Consider the following 6,288-nt stretch of genomic DNA (forward strand, 5'->3'; position numbering starts at 1 on the left):
CAGGAAGGATTTGACAAAATTTTGGTGGTTTTCTCCCTTGTTTTAAACCCCTCTTGTACTAGGAGATGTCACAGAGTGAGAGGAGCGAATCTGTCTTGTTCAACAGCATCCACAAAAACAGGCTGGGTCCCTTGCCTGAGAGAGTGGCTGACATTCCTGACGCACAGGGCACATCACCAGCATAGCCACCCATCATCACTTAAGGGCAAGAGTGGAAATTAAATGATGGACATAAATCAGATTCGGCCCTTCCCTTGAACTATACTGCTTTGTCCAAACCCAAAGTGTTTGTACATTGGTGTGGTCACAGAGCAGCTCTGCTAAAGCCTTGCTTTTGGCTAGGACTGGCCACCACTCCCACTGGAAGCAAAGGCATAATTCCCACCATATTTTATTCTCTGCTTTCATTGGGACTCAATGTGCAAGGAACTGCATGAATAGGGATAAGGGTCCAGTCCCTTCCCTGATGAAATCATCATCTCAAACATAGCAAGGGGCAGGAAATGATAACGTGGTTACAGTTCTCATTAGCCATGTTTTCCTAATATTTATATTTTATCTACTTTTATTTACAGAGTCCACTCACACTAGTTAAATTATATACTTTGGAAAAGAACACAAAGGCTGTATGGAAGTGAGTACACTGGACTACTGATTTTGTTAGGATAATAATGATGATTATCATGATTAATCAGCCTTGATGAATAAGATTTTGCCAGACCAGGTGTGGAGGGAAGGCAGGTGGTGGGAACATGTCTCTCTGTCCATGCATGAACACATGCATGCATGAGTATGGGGGGGGAGGGCTGCTCTTTGTTTTGTTTTTGCCTTTGGTCAAATTCAAACAATGTGCAGTAACAAGAAGTAAATGTCATTTTCCTCCCATCCATCTTAATTTGGCATCCATTTTAAAGCTTACCTTTGACCTTTTAAAATTTAATACACTTAAGCAGATATAAAAACACAAAGCTCCTGGAAAAATTAATCACAGCCATATCACGATGCTAGTCTAAAAATGTAACATCAGTTGTTTTCCTCTTTAGAGAAACATTTGTCCAATGCAGCAGCAGTAACTATGCTACAATTACCTATTATTTCCTTTTCAAACAAATAACCACATTAAATGCTATAGCAAAACCCTTTCAGCATAACCAGCACAACCTACTATGAATCTGTTTTGTTGAGTAACTGCCTAAAATGACAGAAAGGGTCCTGAAAAGGACCTTGAGAAGTCTCCTAACCCATCCCTCTGCCCCAGGCAGGGCCAGCTATATCTAAACCATTCTTGACAGGAAACCTTATTTAGATTTCCTTAAAGTAGCAGCCTTAAATAGAACTGGTAAAAATTGCACAAATCCAAAAATATAATATATATATATGGGTGTGAAAAAAAATTATATATGTGCATTATGTATACAAATAAGAAAATACAAAGAGACAACCCTGATCTAAATGGTAAGTATCCCTCTGCTGACCACTTCATACCCTCTAACCAAAGAGTTCAAAACAGGAAACTAATAAAAACACCTCCTTTTTAAAAATAAAAGGCTGCTCGATTGAGAACCCCACCTCCTTGGAAATGCAGGGGCACCTCTTCTCAAGAAAATCAGAATCATCAGGTCCCAAAATATTTGGGTCTTTATGCTTCGGGGCAAAGAGCTCCTCAGTTTCCCCAAAAACCAAATACAAAGTAAGAGAGTTGACCAGCCTTTGCAGTCACCAAAGTGAATCTAAGATGTCTGTAGCCTGTTTGTGATCAAGGGCACCCACCTTGTCTCCCAACAACCATTTCTGGTGGGAGGCTGTGCTAGGTCCCTCCCGGACAGTCACTGCACAGCTCCGGGGTTACATGCTATGAACATGGGCATCCACGGTACACTGCCTTATGCTGCTTCCACTTTCCTGTCTATAGCACTCATGGCATCCAGTGCTACCCCCATCAAATTAATACCCCCCTTCAGGATAGAGAAAGCTGTGGTGACAGCCAAAATGCATCCTAAAAGAGAAGTGATGATTTCATAGCTAAACACAGCTGTTACCCGAGCATCCGAAAAAAATCAGTTAGGAACTTAAACATCAAATCCAAACCAAAGGCAGATGCATGCCCTTGGTGAGCCGGAAAGTAAATTCCTTGCATCTGTTTTCTTCCACCTACCAACATTACTTTGGTTGTAGCACAACTGGAGTCTGGTCAAGCAGTTTTCTGCAAAATGAACACAAGCTTAGGCACAAGGGTGTGGGGAGATGTGAGATACTGAGCTTGGCACCACCAGGCCCATGAGAGAACGACACCCTTTCATGTATCCTGCACACACAATGCAACAGAGTTCCAGTGCAGAGCCAAGCTTCTTCTGTCACAGAAGCCTTGTGAAGCCACCCTAACCATACATGACTTCTCCAGATGTGAAAAGGCAGGAGGTAACTCCATCCATCCCCCAGGGACCAGAGATGTATTAAAAGCATGTCACACTAGAACAGAAAGGCTCTTCTGTGTACTCCTTCTTCCAGGATCTGCTTATATGTTCCTACTTCCTTCTGACCTCCCCTCAGCATCCCACAGCCTGCAGAGCAAGCTTTGGCTATGTCCAAAGTCCTCTTCCCCCACCTTTCTGCAGGGCAAACCTCCTGGCTGAGAGCTGCCTCTGATCTCCAGTCCCATCACCAAGGCTGGAGATGAAGGCATCTATTATTCAGACAGTGATGCCTGACTTCTTGGTTAAGAAAATCCTGATTAAAAAACAATGTGTTGCCCTTCCTGTTTGCTTTGCAGTGGCCTTGTGTAGATCCAGCTCTACAGCAAGTGATCCATCATCAACAACCAGAAAGATGTGTATCATGCAAAATACACAAAAATACTTCACATTTCAGTTTATTTTCTGTGTCTTCCATTCTCACTGCCCATCTATTTCAATGCTCCTCACTATCTTTTTTTTAACCTAAATATTACAGATATATATGGAACACCTAATAGTTTTGTTTTAACCAAGGGCCATTTTGTGCAGTATTGTCACATAAGCTTCAAAGACAATCAAATTTAAAAGAAAATAAACACAATGAAGACACATTTCTCACTTTGTCACGCCTGACCTTTTGTTTCTTGATTTTTTTGCTTACATGAAACAGAATGTACATGTGCTGTTGTCACACCCTTTGTGATCAGTTTATTCATCTTATTCTGATAATCACAGACTAGAACTTCAGTAACACTCCTCTAGTTAATTAGTTTATTCACTAGGCACAGATGAATAACTGATGAGCTACAAAAAGTTGCTATTGTCTGAGTCAGTCACCAAGTAACTAACTTGGCCATTCAGGCAGGGAGAAGTTTTCCTCTCTGAAAGGTGACAAGTAGCTATGTAATGACTGCTATTATTTTCTCAATAAATTCAGAGAAAATAGGACATTGCAGCTAGAAAAACACAGAAAGAGAAATTAGCAGCTACTGTCATTAAGGATTCAGAGACTAAAAAAGAACAGTTGGTGCAATGCAGCTGGAGAGGCTTTTCGGAGTAAAGTGATTATTCTCTGGCCATTAACAAATTATTTTTTCCTGGAATGAAAGACCTGCACTCTTCCAAATAACCTGGCTTTGTTATGAGGAGCACACTGACTGCCAGGGCACGAGAGAACCATTGCCCTCTTGGCCCTCCTGGTAGCCACTACACTTCCACCTCTTTGTTTCCATGCCACAGGGAAAGTGCAGAATAATTAAAAGGTTGAAGCACATGCAGACATTGGAAGAGAGACTGGTTTTCAAAATTAGCCTGACCAAATGAATTTGGAGCTGCACCCAGAACGTTCAAGGACCTGCCCGCAGCAGCCACACTGAAGGTTAGTGAGTGAGGCGTCACAGCAAACTTCCCTTACCTCTCTTGAAAATCAGAGCTCATCCCCAACCATCGAAAGATAACATGATGATAAGACATTTATGCACACATTCAGTCAGGCCTGGGGCTTGTTCTGATATCTCTGTGCCTGCCATGGGGGAGGTGGGGGGACTCCAAATCCACACCCAGCTTGTTCTCCAAGTCAATGGCAGTTGCCTTCCTTCTGCTACAGCGGCTGCTCTCTGATCACTCTAAAGGGGGTGGGAGCAATACAGGGACATGGAAGCTACTAAGCTGAAGGACACCTTTTTTCTGAAGAGGGTGAAGGAAACAGGAGACCTCCCCCAGGCTCTTTGTTTAATTCTTGAGAACATTTAGCTGTCTGATGTCTTAAATAAGCATTTCCGAACAACTACATGCGCAAATTGACATCAGTGATGAGTGGTGTCCCTCAGAGGTCCATACTGGGACTGGTATCCTTTAATATCTTCATCAATGATACAAACAGTGGGATCAAGGGCACCCTTCACTCTTTGAGACCCCACCTGGAATACTGCATCCAGCTCTGGGGTCTTCAACACAGGAAAGACACGGACTTGTTGAAGCAGGTCGAGAGGAGGGCCATGAAGATGATCAGAGGGTTGGAGCACTTCTCCTGCGAGGACAGGCTGAGAGAGCTGGGGCTGCTCATCCTGGAGAAGAGAAGGCTCCAGGAAAACCTTACAGCATCTTCCAATACCTAATGAGGACCAACAGGACACACAGGGACAGACTACAGGGACAGATGTTTGAGCAGGGCCATAGCAATAGGACAAGGGGTAATGGTTTTAAACTAGGGTCAATTTAAATTGGACATAAAGAAGAATTTTTTTTACTGGGAGCATGGGGAGACACTGCAACAGGTTGCCCAGAGAGGTGGCAAATGTCCCATCCCTGGAAACATTCCAGGTCAGGTTGGACAGGGCTCTGAGCAACATGATCTAGTTGAAGATGCCCCTGCTTACTGCAGGGGGGTTGGACTAGATGACCTGTAAGGTCCCATCTAACCCAACTATTCTATGATTCTATTACCTAGGAAATATAAAAGGATGCTGGAAACAGGTCCTGCTCAGAGGGATCCAGTCGCTCACAGACAAAGCCAGCAACTGAGTCTGGAGCTGCAGCTGCCACAAGGGTCCCCAGGACACCCAGCCATCCACAGAACTGGCAAAATCTTACAGATGTGACCCTGTAAACTCACCTCACCCATGTTACAGCACTGCTCTGTACACTAAAGGACAGCATGGACTGATCTGGGTGGGGGTGGGAAAAAAGGAAAGCCAGAACTACTAACAAGCAACATTAAATCACCCAGCTCCTCCACAGAGTGGCCTGTTTACAGAGTAGCTCAGTGCCCTGGGAGGGATGGGCAGTATTGCAAACCCAGGAAAGGAAATTCCCTTGGACAACTGAGACAGGCTAACAAAGATCCCCACAGCCTAGGATACAGCCAACTCCTTTTTGAAATCTAGAGCCTGCTGGGAGGATTTAGGCCTACAGCTTTGAACATAAGATACGGAAAACTTTTTCATCCTGAAAACAGTCTGTGAAACTCAAGCAAAGCTGAGAAGTGTTTCACTGTATTGTTATTCTGTAGATGCTGTTTCTGGAGGCAGGACCCAGCACAGCCTGATCTCAAAGCCATCCGTGGCTAGCACCACACATCACCAACCATCTCCTCCTCTCAAAATAAAATAAAATAAAAGCAAGTACCCCCATAAATCATTCATCCATCCCAGTTTCATAACAAGAATATTTGTCATCTCCCATTTTACATCCCTTTCTCTGGCTGCTTATTCTACAAAGCCACCATTTCAGCAGCCTGTGCATACAGACCAGCAAGCACACAGCACCACAACAGCTCCCACATCCCTATCCTCCTGCCTGCAGAGAGGATGGCCACCTCTCTTCCACAAACCCTCACCTACACTGCCATAGATTTTTCAGGGTACTTTTTAAAATATTTTTTTTTATCAGTAGCTCTGGGGCACCCATCAGAGGAACTCAGCTACTGTAATAATCATGTGATTTATGTAAAAGTAATTGGGGTTAAACTATCTGCCACATCAAACTCTTCACATTTGGCCCCATCTTTAGGACCTAGAAACATCTGAAATAAATAAAGCCATGTGTCATTTAACAGGGTCTGGGCTTAATTAGGATCATTCTGGATTTTATGGGAGAAGCCTTGTCCTGCCAGCTTTACATAGCTAGTCTATCACTTGCAAGGTTATCTGCTTTTTTTCTTCCTTTAGTACCTACATCAAAATATTTTTCCACACAGCTTTTCTTTTTCTTTTTTTTTTTCATCCTCCAACCAGCCGGATGACAACCACTCCTTATCTTTGGCTGTCTTCCATGCTAAAATAAGAATGCCGTTGTTACACTGAGGGAGCTGCACCCTTCCACCTCCGTTCCCTCC

This window comes from Corvus brachyrhynchos, unplaced genomic scaffold (genome assembly GCF_000691975.1).
Source record: "Corvus brachyrhynchos isolate BGI_N302 unplaced genomic scaffold, ASM69197v1 scaffold11, whole genome shotgun sequence".
Lineage (NCBI taxonomy): Eukaryota > Metazoa > Chordata > Aves > Passeriformes > Corvidae > Corvus > Corvus brachyrhynchos.